The sequence below is a fragment of the Rattus norvegicus genome, chromosome 2, assembly GCF_021556685.1.
Source record: "Rattus norvegicus strain SHRSP/BbbUtx chromosome 2, alternate assembly SHRSP_T2T, whole genome shotgun sequence".
NCBI classification, from domain to species: Eukaryota; Metazoa; Chordata; class Mammalia; order Rodentia; family Muridae; genus Rattus; species Rattus norvegicus.
The window spans coordinates 172,529,261-172,557,154 of NC_141535.1; the positions used below are offsets into that span (position 1 = coordinate 172,529,261).

The 27,894-nt window shown below is 46.9% G+C and overlaps 2 long non-coding RNA genes and 1 pseudogene across 4 annotated transcripts in view; 1 reads left to right on the plus strand and 2 right to left on the minus strand.

Moving 5' to 3' along the window:
• LOC103691600 (uncharacterized) overlaps positions 1–8,035 on the plus strand; it is a 40,457-nt gene extending 32,422 nt beyond the window's left edge. The window contains exons 2-3 of one of the 2 annotated variants that reach the window (XR_015672088.1): positions 4,753–5,127; positions 5,662–8,035. This is a non-coding gene — a long non-coding RNA (uncharacterized LOC103691600). The remainder of the gene's footprint in view (positions 1–4,752; positions 5,128–5,661) is intronic. The other variant, XR_015672082.1, reaches the window with a different exon arrangement.
• LOC147996331 (uncharacterized) overlaps positions 1–27,894 on the minus strand; it is a 106,955-nt gene that overhangs the window by 66,860 nt on the left and 12,201 nt on the right. The window lies entirely within an intron of this gene.
• Fdps-ps3 (farnesyl diphosphate synthase, pseudogene 3) lies at positions 18,174–19,065 on the minus strand (annotated as a pseudogene). The gene has a single exon (XR_015672060.1). The product of XR_015672060.1 is annotated as a farnesyl diphosphate synthase, pseudogene 3 (transcript).

Consider the following 27,894-nt stretch of genomic DNA (forward strand, 5'->3'; position numbering starts at 1 on the left):
CTCCAAAGAACTATTTCTAAACAGGCCCACTTCCCCTGTATCCTAATAACCTTTCTTTTCCACTGCCTCTGGTAGGTGGTGGGCTAGAAGGGAGGTTAAAGCATTTAGAGCCCACATAAATGTAGATTTTGAAAAATGAAAGCCATCAGGGCTTCCTACTGACTCCAAGCTCACTGATTTGCTCAGCAGCCTGCTAAGGGATCTCCTGTCTCCACCTTCTGTCTCCACCTTCCCAATGCTGAGAGTATAGGGGGCTGCCGCACCTTCCCAACATTTATGTAGATTCTGAGGATCCAGACTCCAGTTCTCACATGTACATAGCAACAACCCTGTCCAGTGAGCCATTTCCCCAGTCCTTCAGCAAGGTCTGTTGTGGTCATTCTTGTTGGGCATAAGTGTACGAGGTCCCCTCCTCTGTAATCTTCGGGCTGTACTAACTTATTTTCTGATGTAGTTGTTGTTGGCCTGACATAAATGTCTCCACTTTGATTCTAGCAACTTTGACAATAAGTAGCTCATTCTTTGCAGAATAGCAGCAACACTACATAAAAGTAACTCAGCTGTCTTCATTTCTCTTCCTGACCCAATCACAATCTACCAGCACTCCCTGTCATGTCCAGAAGCCTGCATTTCACAGCCCTCCTCCTCACCCACCAGCTCCTGCATCCTTTATGCCCACTCTCCCATGATAGTCCCAGACCTCGGCTAAGGGAGGTCAGTATAGATTACTCACACCCACGGCTGAGCACTCGTGGTTTCTTATTCTTGGCACTTTAACAAGATACGAGTTTTTTGCATTAATCACTGAATTCAACTTGCTGCAAAAAACATACTTCTCTGACCAAACTGAGAGCAATCCAAATCTCTACAACCATTTTCACATGAGTCCTCCAGTCATCAGGAGAACATGTCCTACCTTGTCATATGCATACTAGGAAAGACTGGAAGGTATGCCCTGCCCTGTTAGGTGTGGCGCTAGCCAGACTATGCACTGAGCATGGGAGGCTGTCCCCTTTGTCTTTTGGTTGATTTGCACAGCTAGATTAGACAACTGGGTTTGCTACCGGAAGTTAAACAGTTGGGAGAACAGCCATCCTTATTTGGGTAGAAGCAAGCAAAATGAGAGCAGTGTGTTACATTCGTGATTGGCTGGTCTTGGATATGACTGTTCCCACCTCAAGTAGTACAGGGGGATACATTTCTGGGCTCTAGAAAGAATACTGTGTTAGCCTGCCTCCCATTACTGTAGCAAATACTTAAGATCAATATATTTATAAAGACAAAAGATTATCTTGGTTCCTAATTCTGATATCCCATTCTACAGTTGGGCAGACCTATTGTCGTCTGTGGGGATGGGGCCTTGTATACTGTGCTTGGAGTTTGTGCTGTAGCAGAACCCTTTAATTCATGGCCAGTATAAGAACAAAAGAGGAAAAAATCCTCAATCCCTCCCACAATCCCTCCAGGGCTCATCCCTCTAGGAATGATCTCTTGGTGTTTACTTCCTCCTAATAATGCCACTGGCTACAAACTGAGCCCTTGATAACCCTACAGACACTTGATAACCCTACAATGAGGCCCAAAGGTGAGTAGGAAGAATGCACTGAATCCCAGATTGAACAAGATACCTAGAGGTAGGGGTAGGATGGGGTGACCTCTAAAGGGCTACTGAGACACCTGCCCCTAAAGAGGACAGACCATATCTCCAGAGACTGACCATAGACAGGAGCGCTTTGAAGGAGATGGGACGGAACTGGACTAGAAGTCACTCGATTGGATGGATCTACCCAGATGTCTTCATGCCATTTGGTAGGTAAGTGGGGCTAAGATGCAGATGTTAAATGACTTCTCCAAGGACATCTCTGTTGTCACACACTTTTGTCCTGCCGACATTAGTGGTCTCTGAAATCCCATTAGCTGGACATTTAGTTTTTTAAAAATCTTGTTAAAAAGTGTTTAAATGTTAAAGATGCGTTTATCATCTTGTTTCAGAAACCCCCAAACCCCTCACTGTGTTGCTCCAAAGTGCTTATCTGTTTGTCACTGTGCACATGCTCAGATGATTATTTGGATCAACGTCTCCTCAGCTTGACTGAGTTGCCTGAGGGCCTGGACATACGAGCTCTCGCCAGTCTTCCCAGTTTTGCCAGAAGTGCCATCACTGGTGGTAAAGAAACATAGAGTCGCCCCACTCATTTGGTATAAAAACGTGACTACAGACCAACTCCCCTTTGCTTTGACTTCTGCGTGCAGCTACAGTAGCAGGTACATCCCACAGGATGATGTCCCTAGCTTGTTCCCAAATAGACACCATTATTCGTCAGAGACTCTCCCTGCGTTTGTTGAAGACACAGCTAGAGACCGGTCTTCACACCGGTTGCCCAGACGGCAGTTTTCACAATGACAATTTTCTGATGGGTAGCAGCAAAATGTCTCATTGTAGCATGTTCAGTGGGGTGGGACAACTTTGCAGCAAGTAGGAGTGAAAGCTGTCTTAAGCAAGGGACCCTCCTTCTAATACTTACAAAGACCCCCGTCAGCTAATGACTTACGGACTTTCCTCATACCACATAGCTGGGGAGTCATCACCCAACAACTCTGCCTGGGTGTTGTTGCTACGAAAAGAGAAAAAGTAGGTCTGTACATGTGCATGGGAGTACACACACACTGCATTCCTGTCATAAATGTGAAAGTGATAGGCTCCCTAAAATAGACCTTTGGTCTATTCCAAACACTGAAGATCTACAGGAATATTTATTTATTTCAATCTGGAATATAACTATAATATATCTCCCCACACCCTGTTTCTCACCTACTCTCTCCAAAAATAAATAAGAAAAACAAAACAAAACAAAAAAAAAAAAAACACAGAGTTCATACCCATCTATTCTAACTCATCCCATAGATGGGATATTTGCCTCCAAACGAGTATTCCAGAGCAGAAACCTGCAGATTAATTAGGCAGGAAATAATCTCCCAGCCACAGCACACCCTGTGTTCCCTAACAGAACTCAGAAATGATTTGCGCCTCTATTTATGACTTCGGGCACCTGCCTGTGCTCCTTCGAATACTCTATTAAAAACTTTTTTATTACCTTGTTCCCAGGGTCAACTTCCTGTTTGTTTTGTGGGGTGAGTAATGTTTCGCACGCCTGCTCTGGGACAGCCACAAGGGCACACCAGGAGGTACTATAGAGGATTCATTCTCCAGAGATTCAGAATGTTCTTCTCGGGTCTGATGTTACCCACGACTCAAGATTTGTCTGATTCATGAGAGCATTGCACAGGTGTAAGGAAGTGACCCTCTCCCGTTTGTTTTAAGGGCAGCTGAGCTGTCAGGAGTTTGGAAGAAGGTTTTTTGTTTTTCTGAGGCTGCAACATTTCTCACAAACACATTCCCGGTTTGAACCCAAGTCATAATAAATTTATGAACTAGTTACACTTGGCTCTAAATCATTTCACTAAGAGAAGCATGCTGGCTAGAAATTTAACTGCTCTCGTTGGGGCCGTAGATGGGGGGAAAGGGAGAAGGTCATCAATGTTGCCAGCAAACTAAGGATAAATATCTCAGACAGGAAGTGCTTGATCGTGCACTGACTTACTAGAGCTGCAGAAAACCACTGCAAAGTAGAAAAACCAGTATAGCAGTGAATTAGTTAAATGGCTTTGGCTCCCAGCAGGTCATGCTTCCAGTCACCCACCAGAGCCCTCTATATTTGTGAATGAAATACACACACACACACACACACACACACACACACACACACACACACACACACACACAGAGTTAATTTTGATATGCCTTGGCTAGTTCAATGACTGGGCATTTCTAATCCTCCCTGTAACTAGCATATATTTCCCTCTGGTATTCCTGGCTTAACACCTTCTAATTCTATGCTTATCTTTGCTGCCCTGTGACCTTCTGGGCAGCTCCCCCCATAGGCCGCTTTCCCCTTCCACCTACATTTTGGGTGATTATTTTCTCTGTAGCTCCTAAATCTGATCCCCCTGCCTCAAGTCATGGTGAATCTGCCTCCTTCTCTATCTCCTATTATGTTCCAAGACTGGGAATCCTAAAAGTCCCACCTCTGTCTGCCCTGCCAAACCAGAGCTGCTGGCATCTTTATATACCAATCAGAACCGACTGGGGACAGGATCCCTCGGTGCCTTAGAGTGCCTACAGACACTCATGAAAGCAGTTTTGGGGGCCAAAATTAACAAAACACAAGCAGCATTAGGCCAAACCCACTTCAAACCAGAGATTATATTGTTGATTGACCTTCTCAAATTCATACAGTTTGTAAGAGTCTCCAAACTCTGGAGATGGGGAAACATTATACGGTCAAATAGTCTTTTTAATCCTTTCTGCCTCCAGAGACCACAGCTAATCTCCCACTACAGACTTATTCTGTATTTCGGATATTTTGGAATAATCATTTAATACTCATGAAGAAGGTTTCATTTTCTAGGCTTTGTGTCATTGCCAAAGGTTATGTCCCATTCATCAGATGGGCCTGGATAGAACCGAACACAATCATAGATAGACTAGAGCCCAAAGACTCACCATCACAGTTGTTACTGGGTTTGTTATTGTCCAAACAACATGTCACTTGAATGTAGCAAAGGCCTCCTGACTGCATTACTACATAGCAGAGATGTGGGCATGCGTGGACGCAGACAAGAAAGCAGAAGCTAAAGAGCAAACCATACAAGCAGAACTTGCTCTATAATAAGCTGTTCTCTTCTCTCAAGAGCCAATCCAGACTTGGCCACTCCGGCCCAGATGGAAATGCCTAGAACTGAGAGTTCACATCTGAACCATACATACGAAGCAGCAAGAGTGTGCTGGAAATCATGTGTGGCTTTTGAAACCTCAAAGTCTACCGTCAGTAACATACTTCCTCTACAAAGACCACATCTCCTAAACCTTCTCAAACAGTGTAATCAACTTGGGAGCACAAACTCAGATGCTCAGGAATACAGACAGCGTCTCATTCAAACCTCCACAAACATCCACTCAATGTTAACATATAATACTGTACTTCAGGAACAACGTAAACATTCCTCAGTGGAAGAGTGGCTCGTGATTATAAGACTCCTAGACGTGGAATGTTGGGCAAGCAATGAGTAAGTTATTTAATGATACAGAGAAATGCCTTTACTATTAAAAAAGATACAATTATGAGAGCTGTATGTATAATTGCATGTATAACCCCACATGCATAGAGAAGCCAAAAAGAAAGACATCAAAAGGTTAATGGTAGTTAACTGAGCGCCGGGGTTTTGTGGAGTTTTAAAATCTTGGTACCTCTCCAAGTTTTCTACATTAAATTTGGTATTTCACAATTATAAAAACGAAGTGATGTTAAGGATGTGCGCCTGCCTATGGTAGCTTGTGACAGGTCCTCAGCGTCACCTCGAGATCTTCTACAGGCTGCCTAGCTCTTCCCTGGGTGTTTCAAGTCAGTGGGTTTAGAGTGAGACCTGAGGATTTGTATTGGCAGTGGACACTCCTGGTGAAGAGCCACTGCCCTACTTATGTATTCCCAGGAGAAAGATATTTCGTTTTGAGCAGAGCAGGAATGGGGTTGTAAACCCAAACACTAGATAAACCAAAGGGCTGTACTTGGGGGTGTGACCTCTAGCTTTCTTGTTCCACAGACAAGATCCAGAGATCATGAAATTGCTACTAATACCCTGAGGTGAGGAAACGCTGCAGAAAACATCACTACCTTCACAGAGGCCTCTTTACCCTGACCTTTTGACTGGTGGAGATGCGAATGTGCTCCAACACTCACAGGGACAGCAGCCTGTCTATCTCTTGGAGAGGGGTCTCTCCTTCCTCTGCCTTGCAAACCCCACTAAGGAACGAAGAGTCTAGAGCTCTAGTTTCCAGGCGTCTGGCCCTTAAGGTAACAAGGAAGGATGCCATTGGAAATGAATGCTGATGGACAAGAAACTGAAGAGCAGAACAGGCAAAAAAAAGGGGGGGCAGGAGAGGAGCAGGAGCAGAGAGTGAAAAGAAGGCGCAAAGGCAGATTTCATTTGAGGGCAGAATCAAGTAAAACAGTTTTGGAATAGGGACTGCTGAAGCTTCGGAAGGTAAGAGAACATGGGAGCAAGTAGATGATGCGTCAGGCTAACGGCACGGAAGACGTTCAGCTGTGGGGACAAAAGGAAGCACTAGCATCTTACTCATAACATTGACAGGGACCTCAGCATTATCTGGACCAAAATAAGACAACTCTTATCGTGACGTCTGCCATTAAAACCACGGAGCTTCGTGATTCCTCCCACGTGCCCTTTACTGAATACCACAAATGATTCAGGTTGAATGAATAGATTTTTAAAAATCTTTTTAGAACTACAGCACTCTGTATAAATATTACTAACTGTCAGTCCTTTTTATCTTGGTGCAGACTTCTGAGTACTGACTCTGAGGAGCTAAAGAAGCCAAAAACAAGAAGGATGCCCTTGATTTCTTCCTCTTACAGTTGCCCCATGGCCCACTCTGGCTTAGGTTGGGAAAAGCTGGGCTTCCCTGCAGGTGGATAGGTGTCTATGGCTGGACACCGAGGGGCCAGCAGAGCATTAGAGATGAGTGTTGTCCAAATGGGTGAAGCTTCAGGCCAGTATTCCCAGGGCAACCTGAGAAGACAAATGGAGGTATAAGAAATCACCAGAATGAGATGAGGGAAGACGCACAGTATGGAGGGTAGGAGGAAGCCTACAGCTTTCCCAAGGAAAGCAAGAGAAGAAGCTCTGAGAGCCAAATGGGGGAGAACACAGAGCACTTCCTGACATTAACCATGGAGACAGAGGCTTAAAGAGCATGGCTTCTCCATGAGCTTCTCGGGTATTTCTCTACCTCTGGTCTTCTCATCTCTGCTCAAGGCCATGAATGCTGATCAAGATGGGACCACCACATCTTGGTTGCCTTCTTCTCCTGGCTGGGGAAAGCAGGCCCAGGGCTGCTGCTGAAGCCTCAGTGTCTGCCACTCCAGAGAACAGCTCACTCAACTATCGGGGTGCATTCTCTTTCGTTCTGACTGTTGCTACTGCTTATGGGGTCCAAATTGTCTCCTTTTCTACAGGAGTGTGATGACAAGAACAGCTCAGGTGTGAACTTTGAGGAAGGAAAGCAAAAGCACAGCTTCCAGACCACAGGACCTGGCAGGACACTGCCTGTGGAGTTAGCCTCTGCGGCCACAACTGAAGTCAGACTACTCTCTTGGTTTGCTTGGTCACTTCAAGCTCTGCCTTGGATGTTACCACGCCCCCCTGCACCCGACACACACAAAGGTCAATGTTTGGAGCTTTGTCCCTATGGATATGGTGTTGGGAAATCATAGAATCTTAAGAGGCAAGGACTAAGAGAGATTCTAGATCATGAAGTTGGGATGCCCTTGAAATAGACCTTGACCAGTTCAAGATGGTTGTTAGAAAAAGCTTGAGACTGACCCTTGAGTTGCAACCTGGCTTTCTGGTTCAAAGTGTGGTCCCTTTGTCTCAGTTACACTTCTACTAGTGTCTCCAGTCATTAGGGGATGCAGCTAAAATGGAAGGCAAGATAGGGGTAGGGGACCTCACCAGAGCCTATACACTAGGCCACTTGGATTCCCAGCCTTTATGCTTATGAGCTAAATTATCCTCTTTTCTTTATAAAGTCCCCCTGTTTCAGTCTTCTTGTTGTTGCTACCTGTTGTGGTTTAAGTCTGAAACGTGCCCCCATCTTATGCCTGAATATGTTTGACTGCCTGTCCCCCAACTGGTGGTACAACGCTAGGCTGTCATGGACACTCCGAAGTGTGTGGCTTGCTGATAGAGATGGTTTACTAGAGGGATGCCTTTGAAGCTCACAACTACTTCTGGGTCTGCCTTGCTATCTCTTGTTATCTGCCTTGCTTCACGGTGTGAGGGGCACCAGCTCTCCACCACTCCAGCCCCCCTCCTCACTTCCATGGACTCTGTCTAGGTTTCCCTGCTGTAATAGATTGAAACCATGGGCTAAAATAAAAATGTCTTCTAAGATCTACATGCCTCTGTCATGTATTTTATCCAATGAAAAAAGTGACAAATACCCCATGAATTAATACATCCGGGGATGTCTTGGTTTGATTCACGTGGCAGTGAGCCTAGACTCAGGTTCTGTCTTCTGGCCACTGGACTCCAGATGAAAGTGTCTACTGAGCGTATGTGATCCTGACCGTACCCTCCAGGCCGTGCATGTTTCTGGCGCTGTTCGAAAGACCCTTTGCCCTTTCAACTGTCAGGGAAGAGACTCCTTTGCATGTTGTATGAGCGAGCCAGCTGCATTGTGAAACTTGACTGACTGAATGAAAATCTTGAACAAAGCAGGCTGCAAGCTCTTCCTTGTCCTGAGGTCATATGCAAAGCTGTTTCCTGAAGCTAGTGACAACATTTTTCTTCCGGAGGTGGCAGGGCTCTGCCTTTCTTACTAGGGCAAATCAGAGGGCTCTCAGGGCTGACTTTTTTAGACAGTAGCATTCCCGACATGTCGCACAGATTTTTGAAAAGGCTACGGGGTAATATACCATCTATCTAGACATTTAAAAGGCATTTTTAAAATGCCAAATGCCTGTTCTCTGTCTGATTGGGTGAGCTTCTGCACTTCATTTCCACTTTATTTAACTCCATGGAGGGGGCTCCTGCAGAAGCTGCATCTGCAAGGGAAACAGAAACCTTGGGTAGAATGCATCCGAGTTACTGCCTGATCTGGGCTGCCGCTGCTACTGCTGACCCATTTATAGCCTGTCTCTAATTTATCTGCCTTGAAGAACCCGATCATGGGCAGCTAAGCAGAGTGTGTTGATTGCAATATGACTTCTCTGGGAGGACACGAGCAGGCTCCAGTAGCAATCAGCTTTAGGGGGAGACGTGACTGAGGAAAGAAGTTGTCTGATAAACAGGGGTCTTCCTTCCCATTTGCAATGAGTTAGACAATTTTCAGGATGCTGTTTCCCACTTCTGATAATGTGCGTGCGCGTTATATTATCCCGACATTTGGTAGATGGGCTCCATGTCCAAACATTTAGTATTATTGATGCTGGGTAAGTGTGGAATGGCAGGCGGGCCTGGGCTTGATTCATGCAGATGGCTATGAATGTGCTCTCATTTCACCCCAAGTCTTTATTCAGTGCGCAGGCTGTCCTTGAAATGCTTAATTCACAGAGGGGGAAGGGGGCGGGGGCTGCTTGTTAGAGGAGCTTTTGGTTCAAGAGAGAAGCGTGGGTAAAGAAAACCAGCTGCTGCTTTCCTGGGATACCTGAAGCTCTCCCCACGTGACCTTGTCAAGGCTAGCTCAGGCTCTCTCTGGTAACCACAGTTGTATAAAATCTGGCCAGTATTTATTGATGAGCAGAGATACAGAGTAGTAATAGAGAGAACAACAGTAAATGGCTATACTTCATATAATAGGGGACAAAAGAGTGTCACCAGGGGGAGTTCCAATATTTTAATCAGGCGAATAATTAGCTAACAACTCTTTGTTTTAAAGGCAAGGTATCACTTTGTAGTATGTAGCGTGTTGTGTGCCGTGTGTAATATGTAGTATGTAGTATGTAGTGTGTAGTATGTAGTCTTGGCCTTGAAGTTGGAATCCTCCTGCCTCTGGCTTCTGCCTGTTGGGATAAGGGAATAGCACCATGCTCAGTAAATCCATGGCTCCCCTTTTTTTTAATTCCAAAAGCCAGTGCCTGTCTCTAGTGTCATTCCAGATGCTGGAGTGCTTTAATGAAGAAGACAGCAACCCAGCAGTGGATGCTCACAGCTCGGTGGGAAAATGCCAGAAGGAAAGCAGTGATCAGAACACATGATGGCAAATGCCATGAGAGACGCACTAGAGTCCCATCTGGGTGGGAGAAAAGGGACAGTCAGAGAACGTGCTCCCAGCCTAATAGTACCCCCTGGGTGCTGAGGGCAGATGGTGGCCGGGCAATAATCATAGCATGCATATCAGATGCACAGCCCACTCAGATGTGAAGACCTACCTGAAACAGAAGAGGAGCACAGGACAGGTGGGTCAGTGCTATTAGAAAGGACCAAGTGCCGTCAGACAAGCTTTCTAGGAGTTTGCATGCAGACCTGAGAGCACTGCCCAGGTTCATCCAGGTCAGCCAAAGAGGGAGTAGCCTCTCTGCAGAGAAGAAAAATCTTAGGACTGGATGCTTAAAGGTCTGTAACTGAACATTCACTCCACATGCCTTTGCTGGTAATACTAATAAACAGATCTACAGGAAAGAGAAGTCATCTGTCATATGTATCTGCCCATAAGAGCAGAGGCCAGCAAGTTTTACGGTTTGTTTGTTTGTTTGTTTGTTTGTTTGTTTGTTTTTGCTTATGGCTCTGTGGGTCTGTGATAGTAAATCACTGTGAGCTTGGCTGTTTTGGAATCACCAAGGAGACACACTTCTATGAGGGAGTTTCCAGGGAGGAACTGAGGAAGTGCCCACCCTGAATGAGTGTGGCACTATTACCTGGTCTGGGGCTGCAGACTGAGAAAAAGAGAGAGGGTAGAAAGGGGGCTCAGCTGAGCGTCAGTGTTTGATGAGTCTTCATCCTGACTACAGCTAACAAGAGCAGCTGCCCCACGCCCCTGCCTCCACTCCCTTTCCACCTGGTACATTGTACTGGCAAACAGAATAAACCTCCCTTCCCCTTTTCCTTCCTTCCTCCCTTCCTTCCTTCCTTCCCTTCCCTTCCCTTCCCTTTCCCTTCCCTGCCTTTGTTTTGTCACAGCAGTAAGTAAAGAAATTAATTCAGGATCATTTCACACTAGTACTCAGCCTCTGTACTGGACACTTAATTCTAACTGGGAACAAAAGATTGACACACAAAAATTTAAGACAAAATGACTTTGCTAGGAGTCTTGGAAAATAAGTCTAATAATTGGGTGGTAGAAACCTTTCTTAATACTAGGCTCAGGGTTGAAATGTCACCTGTCAAGTCATGTGGCACTGTGGAGGGGTTGATACTTTTCTTGATTTTTTTTTTGTTTTTGTTTTTTTGTTTTGTTTTGTTTTGTTTTGTTTTTTTAGTTTAGTTTGGTTTGGTTTGGTTTGGTTTGGTTTGGTTTGGTTTGGTTTGGTTTGGTTTGAGGCAAGATCTCACTGTGTAGCTGAGGTTAGCCTCAGGATTAACACACATCCTTCTTCAGCAGCCTACGTTCTAGGGTTCTGGTCTACCGATGCTTATTACCAAAGGATCAGTGTTGAAGATTTAACTTGGCAACAATGCCTGCAAGTGTCAAGGCAGCAAGAGCTTGCAGGCAGCAAAAGACAAGAAGCTACAGTGCAGCAGGTGAGAACCCCAGTTCTGCAGTCAATGGGAAATGGAATGAGAACAAGGGGGTGCATTTCATATGACTTGATGACTGCCTGGGAGGCTAATGGATGACTGGGCAGATAGGAAAAGGAGGGGAGAGTGCTTCAAGAGGCAGGTTTGGTCTACTTAGTGTTCATGAGACGTGGAAACCAAAATGGTCCATGGTGCCAGGGAGCGGAGCCCAGTAACACAGGCCTGACCTTCCAGCTCTTCAGGAGGCTAAGACTGGAGGATTGCAAGCTTAAGGATTGCATTGGACGCAGAGTAAGTTCAAAGCCAGCCTTGGCAACTTAATGGAGACATCTCTCAAAATAGAAGGCAAGAAGAGGACTTGGTGTACAGCTCAGCAGGGGACTGCTTGCTTAGCATGCATGGTTCTGTGTTTGATCTTTATTCCTGAATATCACTGCAAATACATACATGCATGCATACACACACACACACACACACACACACACACACACACACACACACACACTAGGATTGTTCAGCAGAATGGCCAAGACTACAAAGGTTGGACTCTCCCTGAATGGTCAAGGCTGTTCCATTGCCTTTAATACTCCCTGTACCCTCTTGGGTATGTTGTTGCCCTTATTTTACAGATACAGAGACTAAGCCTTGGGCTGGGGAGGCAGCTCAGTGCTTGAGCACTCATGCATGAGGCCCTGCAGTCAATCCCCAGCACCACAAAGAAAGGGACCGGGCCTCAGTCAGAAGTGATTTGCTTAAAGTCACACAGTTAGGATGGAGTTGTTGTACAACTAGAAGGCATGTCCCTCTGCCTCCTAAGTTCATGGTCACAGCAAACTATACTGCCCATTGGTTAAAAAGTCTTTCCTGCTGGTTTGTCAAAAAAAAAAAACAAGCTTTTTACCCCACTCAGGATCTCCTGTGGATGGAAAGCACTCTCTTTCTTGTCTAAATCACAAAGATTCCCACACAGCCTCTGTTCTCTCCCTCCCTCCCCCAATCCTGACCCTCTGCTGGCTGAAAAGAAGTCCAGGGACAAACCGTGGCACCGTCTCTCTGCTCTGATGGAGGTCACTGGGTTCTCCTAATCAGTCCCACAGCATGCAGATCATAGTCCTGACTCTTCCCACGTCAGCTGCCCTGGCATGGTTGTCTCCTATATGTCTATAGCACGTGTGCTCCTATATGTCTTAGCGGCAGACTGTGGAACATGGGACATGGTCTTCCTCATCCTGCAGCCAGGCCCCTGTCATCTGACTCTGAAGCTTGTACCTTGAGAGGCAGAGTCCGTGCTCCCATCTTCCAGATCTGGAGCTGCCCTGTGAGCTCTTTGGGCCACTAGACCTAATACACCAATTGTAAGCCTTGGTTTTAAAACTCCTTGCATGGGGCTATGATTAGCTCAATCAGTAAAGTACTTAGGCATGAAGACCTGAGTTTGAGACCCAGAACCCAGGAAAACAAAACAAAAAGTCAACCATGGTGGTGTTTGTAATCCTAGTGATAGGGAGACAGAGACAGGAAGATCCCTAGTGCTTGGCCTAATTGGTGAGCCCCAGGCTAGTAAAAGACCTTGTTTTGAGAGAGAGAGAGAGAGAGAGAGAGAGAGAGAGGCGAGCTAGTTCTTAAGGAATAACACTTGAGGTTGACCTCTGGCCTCCACAGAAGATGCACACACGTACACACATAAATATACACACATCAATATTCCCTCTTTGAGAGCCCTGCCTCTGCCGTGTGCATAGCCTGGGCTAGCCTGCTGAGAACAGAAACCCTGAATAGGTGCTTAGTGTTCTCTTCCTACCAAGTCCTGAGGCACGGGAGCAGCCGGGGCCAGAGTGACACCACCGCAGCCTCAACATTCAGGCACACCACTGAGGAAGCCCAAAGAGAAAGCTGAGCCCAAGTTAAAGTGTGAACCACAGATCTTCAGCTGCGAGATGGAACATTTGTTTTAATTTTTCCACCCACTAAGTGTGTCTAATCAATACACTCCCAGTGTACTACCAATCCTTCAACAGTATCTGCACGTGAGGAGCCACCAGCCAACCGTATTGAGTTCCAGAACTTCCAAGGTTTCACCCGCTTCTCTGCAGTTGCTCTGCCTTCTCCAGTACTGAGAAAGGAGGGCAGAACCAGCCAGCTGTGCCTCTCACCACAAGAACACTCTGGCACAGATGAAAGGGCTCTAATTAAAAGGCAGAGAAGATCAGATACCTCTGGACTTCACTGAGAAAGGTGTTGAAGCCCTCGGAGTTGCTTTACTTCTGACTGTTCGTACGTTGGAAGACTAATTAGCTATGACTGGAAGCCATTTTCATAAGGAGAACATGATGATGGATGGGGCCCATGCTGTCCCAGTGTCATTTGCTGAAAAAGATGTGACGAGTCCAGCTTCCAATTGCTCAGATGAGCACACAATACCGAGGTCTCTTTCAAGCCATAGAACCCCACTGCAAGAGCTGACAGCTGTCACCTTTTCTGTAGTTAAGAGCCACATTCCCGGGCTGATGATCCAGTGTGCAATGCAGGTGAGGCTGCACCATGTCAGGAGGCTGGAACCAGACCCAAGTCAGTCTTGTTGCTTCAGGGGCTTGAGGCTAGCACAATAGAATGCGGCCCAGAGCAACAAAGGGTGTGTGCGTGTGTGAGTGTGTGTGTGTGTGTGTGTGTGTGTGTGTGTGTGTGTGTCCCCCAGCATTACACCCCAAAGTGGAAACTGCCACCAGGAGACAGGTTGGTTTCCTACACACTTTAGAGCAAAATGAGAAGAAGCGTGTCTCAAAAAGTCATAAATCTGGAGTGGGCAAGAGTTTTCTAAAAGACACAAATATTAAATATTTTAGACTCTGAGGCCAGTAGGCAAGATATTTTGAAGGTATTTATATAACTGTTTAAAATGTAACTGTGACAAATATAAAAACCATTGTTAGCTTACTGACCACACACACACACACACACACACACACACACACACACACACACACACACAGTCAAGTGCCCAGATTTGACTCACAAGCCATGGTTCATTAACACTGGCCTTAAAGAAACAGAACTGTTGGCTTTCTCACAGTGTTAGAGTTCTGTGAGGAGAGTATTATTATACAATTTAGTATATATAACATTATACAATTTGAATATGCAATATATAATCTATAACATTATTGATCAGTGTAATATGCACTCATATTATATCAATATAAATATGTATTAATAGACTATTCCATTATACTTGTTAATTTACTAGATCAATATACTGGTAATATTTCAGTGTTTACAAGAATACATGGTATGCCAATATGTTTATATATATAAATATATGGATGTATAATGTTAGTGAAGTTACATAGCAATATATTCTATAGTCATAAATTGAAGACAGTAACAAACTCTGTGAATTACTATTTCTTCCAAGCAGCATCACATAACTGGTATTCCTTCCCCTAGCCAAAGCCGAGGATTCTTTGTTTGGTTCCTCATGTGACCACTAAGCCCCAGCTCATGGAAGCCTCCAGGTCTTGTGAAAAAAGACGGCCTCATGAATTGAGAAGCACTTGTCTATCACATGCAGCAAATTCATAGATGTCATTGTTTCGTCTCTTGCTACTTAGTTGCCAGTGCAGGAGTGGAACCTGTGCCTCACACAGGCCAGGCGCACCTTCCCTGGGGAGCTGCACTGGAGCCTTGATTTCCTTGCTGACAGTTCGTGAAGAGGACAATTGGGGTTTGCTATCTTAGGCAACCTAAATGACCTTTTCTATAAAGGTGACCTAAATGTCTTTTCTATAAGAAAACTCAATGCTCTGTGACATTAACATTTGAGTTTAGCATACTTAGTAGGTGATATGTTTGCATGTTTAAGAGGCGAATCTACAGAAGGCTGTTCTCAGAACATGGGCTCACTCCCTCTGGATAGTCCTGGCATGCTTCCAGGCGTTCCTCATACTGCTACAAGGCAAAATTCTTGTTTGCCCAAGTTTATTCTCCAAACAGTGACTCGCTGTGCACTCCACTCTGGCTCCCGGCACTTGTCAGATCTTGGAGATACAGCAAGCATCTAGAAACTCTGCAGTTAGCTTTGCAGACAGTTAACTGAGATGACCTCTTTCTGCAGCACAGCACCGAGGCACCCTCAGTTTGTCTAACCTGTCTCCAGCTCTACTAAGCCAAAGCTCCCTTTCCTCCCAGGAGTGTCTCTCTTAACAGTACGTCAATCTGGTGCCAAAACTTGACAGTTATTCAGAAGACGAGAGTGCTTGTTTCTGGTTCTAAGAATGGACTCAAGCCTAATTTCATGCATGGGCTCATAGGCTGAGCTCTGGTCCTTAGTGGCTTAGGGTTCATCAGTGAGTGGGTGGGATCAACTTTCTCATTTCTTCTTGCCCTTCGGTGTTGTGATAGGAACAAGGGAGGGGGAGAAGGAGCTCCGCTCTCATAATGATACCAAAGGAGAAGGGTAACCCTTCTGTAAGCCACTGGCTACTCCGCTGGCTTTCTGCCCATGGGCTCGGCATGGGTAGGTGAAAGCAGGTTTTGAATACTACTAGTATGTTTCATTAAGGATCACATTATCAGAAAACCAAAGTCATCTGTCATGAGGTGGGGGTAGTGTGAAATCGGAGACTATCGCAGTGCCTCCATACTGCTGCCAGTGACTCCAAGTCCCTCTACCTTGTTGATCTGTCATCTTTAATATAGGAGAGTCTTCATCCTCATTCTCACAAAACAGTTGCTGGAGCTCCAGCTATTTCATACAAAGTACGGTAAACAAGAAAGACAAAGAAGGGATGCTGTACTCCTAATAAATCTATTGCTTCGTACAGGAAGGGAAAAGTAAACCTTGGGTAAATAGAGAATGGGTTGTCTTGGCATTGGGTTCTTTGCAAGATATTGACACATTTTCTAGTAACCCACTAGGTTGGTGTGGGGGGCACAAGGTCCAGAGAAACCAGGAATGTTAAACATGTAGGCTTGTCTCTTCCACAGAAGGGATATATCCCTTTTTCCACCCATAAGGCTGGGAGTGGATACAGTTAATGGCCTGGTGACCTGTGTTCTCTGTAGGGCCAGGTCACACCCCAATACCCCAGACGATTACGTTCATTTCAGACTCTTCTTTCATAGACCTTTATCTTGAGTATTATTTCTCAGGAGATTGAACTGGTCCTTAAGGGAGATGTCACATATACTTTGTAGCCTGGTGACCTCTACCTGGTCCTCCCCTAAGCCCTTAAGCTATATAGAGCCCATCTTTATGGAAAAGGTCACATGTACTTCGCAAAACTGTTTCAATGTAGTCATGCATTAAATTTTAATGTGCACATGGGATTGAGATATTGTTACTAGGAAACTTTTCCCCAAAATTGAACTGTACTTAAATATGTCTGAACAATAAAATAGTGTCAGAGGCTAGAATCTTGAAGCAGCCTTGACTCTTGGCTCACTAGGTCATATTGAACCGGATTTCCATCTTGTTTCATCTGGATCATCACTCTGCTGGCTGTGGCATTTGCAGAGACCCCCCCAGCGTGGGCCTTTTCAGTCTATGGCTCTTGCTAGCGTGACATCCATCAATCACCACCACACCCTATGCAGAGTCCATCAGTGTGCACAACGTCGACATCCAGGACAGTCCTGAGATGACAGAACATGGAGACTGGCCAACTCTTCTTCCCCTGGACCTCAGGCTAACCAAGCCATCTCTCTTGTCCCATCTTCTCATGTCTCTGCCAGGTCAGTGGCTGGTCCTTCTGAGGTTGGATAGTCTGCAAATGAGTCAACGCAGGGGACCATTGGGGCCCTCCAGGGAACCTTTCTTCTCTGCAGGCAACGCCCTTCCCAAGGTGCCTACCTAGAGCCCAGGTTCTCTTCATAGACATGAATGGGAATGCCTCTGTCTTAAAATCTCCTGTCTTATCCACCCCGAGACTTTCATTCCAGCCCTCAGCATCAGGAGATGCTGTAGTGACCTGTGTCCTCACCTTGACTCCAACTGCCACTTTTGCCTTCTGTCTAAGAAAGATACCTAAATACCTTTCAAAAAAGACATGTGGAAACCTACTACTGACAAAGCTTACACACACACACACACACACACACACACACACACACACACACGAGAGAGAGAGAGAGAGAGACAGACAGACAGACAGAGAGACAGAGACAGAGACAGGGACAGAGTTAAAACTTTAACAGGGCAACAAAGTTTCTACTAGACACCAGAGTCTAACGAACAAAAATCTCAGTACTAGGAATGGATTTCCTTCTTTGCTTGTATCTCTCTCTCTCTCTCTCTCTCTCTCTCTCTCTCTCTCTCTCCCTCCCTCCCTCCCTTTCCCCCTCTCTCCCTCTCTCTCTTCCTTTCTTCCTCTCTTCCTCTCTCCCTTTCTCTCTCCCTCTCTCTTCCTCTCTTCTCCTCTCCCTCTCTCCCTCTCTCTCTCCTCTCTCTCTTCCTCTCTCCTCCTCTCCCTCCCTCTCTCCCTCTCTCCCTCTCTCCCTCTCTCTCCCTCTCTCCCTCTCTCCCTCTCTCCCTCTCTCTCCCTCTCTCCCTCTCTCCCTCTCTCCCTCTCTCTCTCCCTCTCTCTCTTCCTCTCTTCTCCTCTCCCTCTCTCCCTCTCTCTCTCCCTCTCTCTCTTCCTCTCTTCTCCTCTCCCTCCCTCCCTCTCTCTTTCCCTCTTTCCCTCTCTCCCTCTCTCCCTCTCTCTCTCCCTCTCTTTCTCTCCTCCCCCTCTCTTCTTTCTCTCTTTTTGCAGTTGTTAGACAGGAAGGCCCCCCACAAATTGTCATTATTCTTGGTTGTTCCAATCCATCCCCGCCTCTTCCCATATCCACCCGACATTGTGTCCTTTTTTGCTTAAAATCCTTCAATTTGTGCTTTCTTTGTTGTTGTTGTTGTTGAACAATAATTTATTGAGACCCCTCCCTTGCAGCCTCTACAATTCGAGGTCACTTTCTCCGCTTGTAGATCTTGTTTGCTAGTTCCAGGAAGATGGATGGGGGCAGGGGCGCGGAGCACTGCTCTATGAGACTCTTGAGGCGGTTGTAACTGTCTTCCTCGTACTTGAAGAACACACTCTGCAGATCCAGCTCCTCATACAGTGCTTTCACCCGCGCCACTTTTTCTGGGTCCTTCTGCCCATAATTCTCTAAGATCTGGCGCTGCTGAGGAGTGGCTCGTAGCAGACACTGAACCACCAGCCAGCTGCATTTGTCGTCCTGGATGTCAGTGCCGACCTTTCCAGTCACATTGTGGTCTGCAAAGAGATCAAGGTAGTCATCCCAGACCTGAAAGAACTCGCCCATCTCCAGCAGGATCTCCAGAGCATTATCGCTTTCCTTCATCAATCCCTGCCATGTACATGACAGCCCCGTAGGCAGGTAGAAAGCGTAGAGAGCTCTCTTGTACTTGACAATAGATTTGCACCTCTTTTCAGTGTATCTACCAAGATCCACATGGCCCTGGGGTGCTGTGATGAGATCGAGAGTCTGCCCGATCTCAGTCTGATAGGAACTCTGTAGAAAGAGCTCCAGCAGGTTGAGGTAGTAGGGCTGCTCCCTGCAGTAGAACTTAAGCAGGCGGTAGATAGAGGCTTCCAAAAGCAGAGCATCGTTGATGGCATCCAAGCCTATGCCCGGCTTCTGATACCAGCAGATCTGCGCCCGGCGAGTGTGGGAAGAGTCCATGATGTCATCTGACACGAGGAAGAAAGCATGGAGCAGTTCTACACAGCAGCCCACAGTCAGGGCCCACTGAAGTCTCTCAGCATCCTGTTTCCTCAGCTCCACCAGCTCCTGGAAGGCCTGTACCACCATCAGACCCCGATTGTACTTGCCTACTACAGCGACATACTCCAGGACCTCCTTGAGCCAGCTAATAGCATCTTCTGTCTCTCAGTGTCCCAGTTCACCCCCAGTTAGCACCTTGATGATCTGGGAGAAGTGCTGGATGAAATTCTGCTTTTCTTGGTTATAAACATCCAATTTCTGGTCCCCATTCATTCTGACAGAGGAGCTAAATGTTCTGTGCTTCAACACGGATTCTGCCAGGCTCAATTTGTGCTTTCAATGCATAGTCCACTGCTGGAGAAAACAGACCCTTCACATCCCAGAGGCTACCAACTCCCAATTGTTCCATAACTAAGGGCAGACGTGTGTACCCAGCTCCCTGATCCATGATGGAGTTTGGTTTTATACAAGTTGTCACAGCTACCCAGAGTTCATGTGTGCAGTTCCACGGGTGTGGCCAGAAATGATTCTTTGTGGTCATCTACTGCCTCTGGCAGCCATGCCGTCACCACAGCCAGATCCATTCAGAGACCAGGTGAGGAGTTTGATATAGGCCAGACCTGATTGAACCATCACTCTTCCCCTCCTCAGAACTCAGCCAAGTCCAGCTCAGGCCGGGGACAGGTCTGAATGAATATACTGCCTTCCTCTCTCATCCATTGCAGCCCTAGAAACTCCGGGATCAAAGCTTGTGTATTGACTATTACATCTGTAGAATGTATGACCCAGCATGTCAAAAATTTGTTCAGTATTATGTGTGTGTGTATATACACAACTGGTACACAGAACACAAAGGCACCATGGATATTTGTTAAATGGAGATATGCTACCTCCAGATTTGAGACCCAGACGACCAGGACGGTTTTGTTACGTTATAAAAGCATACACTCATGCTCACAAAAAAACTGCTTCAGCTCCAGCTATTTCATACAAAAGCAGAAAACAGAAGAAGTGGCGAAGGGCAGGAAAGAAAAAAGATTTTTGCCTGCACCAGGAAATAAAAGCCATCCTAGAAGCTCAGTGGGCCTCAGCTCACTTCCTGCACCTGCCAGGCAATATAGTTCTAGTCAGCCGATGGCTTCCTGAGGCACAACTGGGGTTCTCTTGGTGAGTTTGCGTAGTAATGACAGCCATCTCTGCACATGGATCCTACAAATAGCCACACTTCACAGAGAATCACAAGCCTGAGGTCTTAGAGCATTCTGCTTTCTGTGCCGCTGCAGGTCAACACTGGCCTGACCTGGATCTAGTCATAAGGTGAGTGGAACAAGCTCGTCTCTGATGATGAGTCCCCAAGAGCACATGCAGCAGAGGCTGGCCCAGAAATCCTGAGTTCATCCTCCACCTAGCGGGGACGGTCTGGGATGGAAAGCAGACAATCCGAGTGAAGGGAGGACAGTGTCTGCCCTGCTGTGTCGGAGTTGCCTTGCGGTCTGCCTCTCCAGCACTTCCAAACCATCAGTGTAGTTTCTCCTGGAAAATAGTCCCTTCTATTTTAGAAAGGGTGGCTAATTCAGCCCTGGTGAGGGTTCTCACAGAGCTGGCTGGACACTGAGGCGGGCACTTGATGGTTGCTGGGTTTGGGTTTTCTGCTTTGTTTTGCGATAGTTCTCGAATATCTCAGACTGGTCTCAAACTCTCCAGGTAAAGGAAGATGACCTTGAACGTCCAATTCTCCTGCCTCTACATACTAAGCACTAGAAGTAGAGATGTGTGCTACCACATCTGGGTTCTGCAGTGTCGGGGATGAAAGCCAGGGCTTCGTTCATGCTAGGTAAGAACTCTACCCGTTGAGACACAGCCCCAGCTGAAGATAAGGTTGCTTTACTAAACCCCAAAGACAGGAAAGAATAGCTGTGTGGTTTACAATTCAAGGTAGTTTTTGTTGTTGCTTCTGAACTCGCAGAGCATTATCCCTGCCCTGATTACTGCAGCAAAGGTCCGGACAGAATCAAGGTTTATCCCTGATCTTGGATGCCAAGCTCCTCAATCGAGCCAGGCCTAGTTTGCGATTACTATGTCTGAAGCTGCAGCCTTTTGGCCTAATCTACAGTCAGAGCAGTAGCCAGGCAACTCCCCACTGCTCCCTAAGACCGGCTAAGCTAAGTACAAGCACAGGAAAGCTTCAAAGCTGCTGTCAGTGAACTTCAGAAGCAGAAAATCACTGTCTCTTCTTGTGGAGAAATAGCAAAGATTTGCATAAACCACCAAGCAGCACAGGGATGGGAATCCAAGTTTGTTTTTCTGTGTGTGTGGGTGTGTTTGTGTGTTCAGTATGCCTGGGTGTATATATGTATGTGCAAGTGTGATTCCTGTATGTGTGTATTCCTGTATGTGTGTACATATGTATGCATGTGTGTGCATGTTTGTGTGCATGTGTGTATGTGAGTGTGTATTCAGTGTGCCTGTGTGTGCATGTGTGTATTCCTGTATGTGTGTACATATGTATGCATGTGTGTGAATGCATATGTGTGCATGTGTGTGTGTGTGTGTGTGTATTCAGTGTGCCTGTGTGTGTACGTGTGTGTGCGTGTGTATTGCATGCTCATGTATGTGAGAGTTTGTGTATGAACTTGTGTTGAAGCCAGAGGACAATCTTACACATTGTTACTCAGATACTCACCTTGTGTTTTTGAGACAGGATCCTTCACTGGCCTGGGGCTCACCAATTAGATCAGGCTGGCTAGCTGATGAGCCCAAGGATCCACCCATTTCACCTTGTTGCGCAGATTACAGGTACATGTCGCCACACCTAGTTTTCATGTGGGTTCTGAGGATGGCTCAGGCCCTCCTTTTTGCATACAAGCACTTTAGTGAGCCATCTCTCCAGCTCCTATTCCTCTGAAATTTCTCAAGTAAAACCCATGTCGATGTCACCAAAAGTTCCCAAGAAAGAGTCCAGGGCAGCATCTGGAAACACAGAGATGCGGGGGGGCAGGGAGAGGGCATTGTAGACTTAGCAAGGGCAAAACACTTTGGATTAATGTTCTCAGTGTTTAAACCCCTTCAGGAGCTCCTGCTGCAGAGTGAATGTTTGCAACCCAACATTAGCAAATGGAAGCTCGGCCCCCAGTGCAGTGGGGCTAGGGAATGAATTCTCTGGAAAGTGATCGCAGTCAGTGAAGCCCTGAGCGGGCTCTCCTGATGGGGTTAGCATCCTTATAAGAGGAGGAGATGAAGCAGGTAGAAGATGACTGGAAGAAGGTCAGTAGAAGGTCCTCAACAGGACCAGACCGTGCTAGCACCTTGATCTTGGATATCAGATTTCAAGGCTTGGATAAATAAGTGTCTGCCATTTACACTCCCTCTATCTATATGGCACTTCGTCATGGCCGCCTTAACAGATAGATGTGTCCACTTCATTTCCTCCCACAGTCGGAGGAGTCTGAGTGGCCCCACTTCTCATCTCCCCACTCCCTACCCCTCACCTCCCCACCCCTCTTCTCAATCCTCACCTTCCCACTCCTCACTCCTCACCTCCTCACTCCTCACCTCCTCACTCCTCACCTCCTCACTCCTGACCACCACAATCCTCACCTCCTCACTTCCTCACTCCTCGACTCCCTACCCCTCAGCTCCCCATTCCTCACCTCCCCACTCACCTCCTCACTCCTCACTCCTCACCTCCCCACTCCTCACTCCTCACCTCCCCACTCCTCACTCCTCACCTCCCCACTCCTTACCTCCCCACTCCTCACTCCTCACCTCCCCATTCCTTACCTCCCTACTCCTCACTCCTCACCTCCCTACTCCTCACCTCCCCACTCCTAACTCCTCACCTCCTCACTCCTTACCTCCCCACTCCTCACTCCTCACCTCCCCACTCCTCACTCCTCCCTCTTCACTCCTCACTCCTCACCTCCCCACTCCTAACTCCTCACCTCCTCACTCCTTACCTCCCCACTCCTAACTCCTCACCTCCCCACTCCTCACTCCTCACTCCTCACCTCCCCACTCCTCACTCCTTACCTCCTTACTCCTCACTCCTCACCTCCCAACTCCTCACCTCCCCACTCCTCACCTCCTCACTCCTCACCTCCCCATTCCTCACCTCCCCACTCCTCACCTCCTCACTCCTCACCTCCCCACTCCTCACTCCTTACCTCCTCACTCCTCACTCCTCACCTCCCAACTCCTCACCTCCCCACTCCTCACCTCCTCACTCCTCACCTCCCCATTCCTCACCTCCCCACTCCTCACCTCCTCACTCCTCACCTCCCCTACTCTCTCCCTCCTTCCCATTGGCTGCCAAGCACACACCAGGCATCTTTCTACCCCAGGGCCTTTGTGTCGGACACTCCTACATTTCAAAAGCTATCTACCGAATCCACAGATAAGCAGATTTGTTTCCTAACATCCTGAGACCATCACTATCCCCTCCTTGGTGATGCCTTCCTTTGCTGCATCTAAAAATCATGATGATCATCTACTTTGATTCTCCACCTTCGTTCTCTCTCTCTCTCTCTCTCTCTCTCTCTCTCTCTCTCTCTCTCTCTCTCTCTCCATGAAATTCTTATTTTCCCCATTTTACTGTTTTGGTTTATGAGTGTGGGGGTCGGCACCAGGGCTTTATGCATGCCTGGCAAGTCTATTTCCCGTGTTCCATCATAACTTCCATAAAATTAAGTATGCTTAATGCTGTGAGCCTTGCACTTATAACAGTGCTCAGGGTACAATCAACCATTGATAAATTTTTAATAGGATAAATGAATTACTGAATGAGTTCGATCTTAAACTCCCCTTCATCTGCATGCACAGGTCATGCAGTCTCCGTAGTGCTTTCATGGCATGAGTTCCCTTCCACCCAGACATTCCCAGGGCTTCCCTCATTGCTCCGGGTCCCAGGCTGAGCAGTCTGTGCAAGAGGAAAGCTAAAATCTTGCTGCCAGATGAGAAAGAGGAAGCTAGGCAGGTCTGGGCAAGCAAAGTAGGGGGAAACCCAGAGAGGCCAGAAGTCACCTCCAGTGAGGCCCCAGGTGTCAGTGCTGGTCAATGGCACACTGAGCGAGCTCGCCTATGCACCCAAACCAGAGATGGGCAGGACAGCAAGCAACCCAGACTCCAGTCAAATGCTCAGAAACCTGCGACCCCCTTCCAGGAAATCTGTCAAATTGGACAGGAGCCTTGCCTAGAGATCCCACTGAATTTAGCCCCACAGGAAGACAATGAATGAATTCACAGGAAGCCATACTGTGAATGCCTCAGTCCTCGAACACTCAGTTCTAGAAGACATAAACCAGACAGCTTCTGCAGTGGTCCATGCCAGGATGTGAAGAGCATGGGGCCAGTGAGGAAAATCCCTCTGCTGGGACCCCACAGCTTCTGGACAGTGTGCAGCCTTAGGCTGAGCACAGGCAGAAGGAAGCAGGTCCTTAGAACACCCTGGTAGCATCCATATTCTCATCACAGAGGGGGAAGGAGATGGCCTCTCTGTCATCAAGGTCCCCTTATTTGGACAGCTTGGCAGTTAGCTTTTCTTCCCTGTTCATGGTGCCCTATTCTGTCTGAGGAGGGTTCTAAATTCACAGTTTTAAATAGTGTTGCTTCAATGAAAACTTATCCAGGGTCCAGAGGACTTAACTACACCCCTCGAGTCGGAACTAACGTTGCGTTCAGAGCTCAAGCCTGAGTGAATTAATTAATTCTGCCTTTAAAGGGGAGAAAGAGAAGCCCTGGTCTTTTGAGAGCCACTATAAACTACTTCTTTATTATATGTTTTTGTCAAAAAGTTTTATCAACCTTCTTTAAGAGCTGGGCTCAGCTTTACTGGGTTTTTTTCCTGTGCCCTTTTCAGTAAAAAGGAACTTTTAGTAACACAGGCCCTTGCCTATTAAGAACCCAGTCTTCTGAATAGCGTGTTTCTGAGAAGCTCCAGGAAACTGATAGATACTTGGCACTCTACAGCCTGGACTGGATGCCTGTTCTTACATTGTATCTGGCTCTCAGAGGTGTCCATACTGTTAGGGCCATGGATGCTTAGAAAGGGAGTAACAAAAGACAGAAGAGAAAATCTCTTACAAGACAGCAACTCTCCTGTAGGTTCCTGCTTCATTTGACTCCCATGGAAGTTGTGGCAATAATCACAATCACAGTAGGGTATCCCACTCCCGAGAGCTTGATCAGGGTCTCCAAGTGCTCCAGACATCCAGTTATTCTGATACGAATATGGCTGAGCCACCCTTCTTCTCTTCTTAGGAATAATCTATTGTTAGTTCTCTTTTCTAAGCAAGAAGACCTAGTCAGTCCTTTTTTTAAGTCACCAAAACATAGTCAAATCCAGGCATGGGGGCCCTGCTTATAGTCCTAGCACTCAGGAGGCAAAGGCAGGAAGAGCTCCAGTTCCAGGCCAGCCTTGACTACATGGCAAGACCTGTCGCAGGGTGGAGCACCTTCGAGGCCCTTGGTTTCATCTCTGTCTTCACTTTGCTAGAACTGTGTCCAACATCTGCTGATATCCACGGTGCTGGTCCAATTCCTTCCCTGCACGGCGCCTGATCCTTGCCTCTTTGAAGCAGACTCCTCACAGCCCCTAGCTTTGGCCCATCTCCAGCAGCCAGGATTTCACTATGTTCTCCAAACACCTTTTCTATCACTACCTTCTTGTCTGGCCATGGCAGGGGTAGATCTTGGAAGGGGCCGCTTATCACCCACTCTCTCTGGGTACCTTCTAAGCTGCTGCGTCTCCTGGGGTGATAACTGCAGGAGCTTCGTTTCCTGAACGATGATCCCTCTTGTTTATCCCAGGATAGACTCCTTCTCCTCTTCCCTTCATTTTCTTTCAAGTGAGCCGGAGCCAGTCCCCAGGCCCTGTATCTCTGTTGTAATTCTGCACGGCTTTTCAAGGTAGATTTTATGGTATTCATGGTGGAGGAAGCTCGAAGCCGTTTTCTCTCCCAGCCCCCAAAGAGCCAGCTTGACAAAGTAATTCCCGACCACCTAGGCTCCTCCCAGCAGGAAGAACATCCCAGGTTCAGACATAACACAACAGAAACCACAGCTTGTTCTTTAGACAGTAGCCTTGTAGCTGAGTGCTAATAGCATTTCTTGCGTGGAATTGATCCGGATTGTCTGTTGGATTCCTAACGCCTTGGCCAAGCTGCCATTAAGGAACACCTGCTGCTTTTCTGTCTCCTTACCTAATTATTTTCAGAGCTCCTTAAGGCAAAGTGAGTGGAAACTACACAGCCTTCCACCAGGAGACCAAGAAACGAAGAAGGCATTTTGCTATACAAAGCTGGAGGCAGAATTGAGCTAATGGCCTTCAGTGGTGGACCAGAGCAGTCCCCAAAGTCTCTGCAGTCTGCTTGCTTTGGTCACTTGTACTAGACAGGCTTGTTTTCCTATCTCTGGTTAAAACTCCTGAAAGCATTCTGTGAGCCCACCGTAGTACAAGAGACGGGACCAAGTACCTGTCCTCAAGGCTGGCCTGCTAAGGACCATGTGACAAGTAAAGCCAAGCTTATCAAATTGCAAAGGCTGGGACAGACTTAGAGAGCTATCATTAAGGAGGGCAAGGTTAAGTTCTAGGACAGAGTTACTTAAGCTTGATACTCCCTGGAGAGCTCATTGGAGGTAACTGTCTTCCTCATTTTGTCACAAATCCCAACAGCCATCCCTCATCACTAAAGGTAAGACAACCACTGTCATCTGAAAGAATCCAAAATAAACAAACCAAACATTAAACATTAGTGTCAGTGTTGCCTTGGCTAATATCCATATCATCAGAGCCCTACAGAGGTTATAGAATAAGGTCAGTGCTTATAACTAGACTTTTTTTCCCCCAAGGCATGGCCTCATGTAGCCCAGGCTGGACTTGAACTCACTGTGTTACTGAAGACTGCTTTGAACTTTCAAATGTCTTGCCTCTGCCTCTCAAATGCCGTGAATGCAGGCACACACCACCACACTCAGTTTATGCAGCATTAGGGCATCAAACCCAGGACTTCATGCACAGTAGACAAGCACTCTACCAACTGAGCGACAGCCCTACATCATGGCTTTAAATTACTAAACATTTAATGAGACTCCGATGATCTTCCTAAAGTAAATCTCAGTGGAGTCAGTTCTGTTGTCTAAGCACTAAGATGGCTTCCTGTAAATGTGGGGCTTTGGGGGCAGTGGCTTCGGGTTTCTACTGATGAAGTAAAACATTGTGACCAGAGGCAACTTGGGGAGGAAAGGGTTAGGTTCACTGCTACGTCCACATCACAGTCCATCACCAAAGGCCATCAGGACAAGATCTCAAGGCTGAGTCCTGGAGGCAATACTGAAACAGAAGCCGTGGAGGGTGCTGCTTACTGGTTCACTCCTCATAGCAAGTTCTGCCCACTTTCTTACAGCACCAAGAACCACTAGCCCAGGCTTGGCTCTGCCCATATTGAGATTCAACAATCATCAAGCAAGAAAATGTACCACAGGCCAATCTGATAGAGGCATTTTCTCAGCTGAGGTTCCTTCTTCCAAAACGATACTAGCTTGTCAGGTTGACATAAAGCTAGCCAGTACAGGCAGACACTGAGATTTGATTGACACAGAACAAACAAAAGGTGAGTCCAGAATTTCTGGAGGAGAGAGTATAGGGAGGTTCCCCTGGAGAGTCTGTTTGGGACCCTATGGGCATGGCCACTACCCAGGATGCTTTGCAGACCCAGAACCGTGTATATTACATGGAACATGGCTTTCAGAAAGAGGCAAGGGGTTGGTGCCACTATAATTCTTATTGGCTCCTTAGATGATCCACTTTCCTTCTGGATAGACCTGAAGCAAAAACTGCTAAGTGGATATAGGAGGCAGACT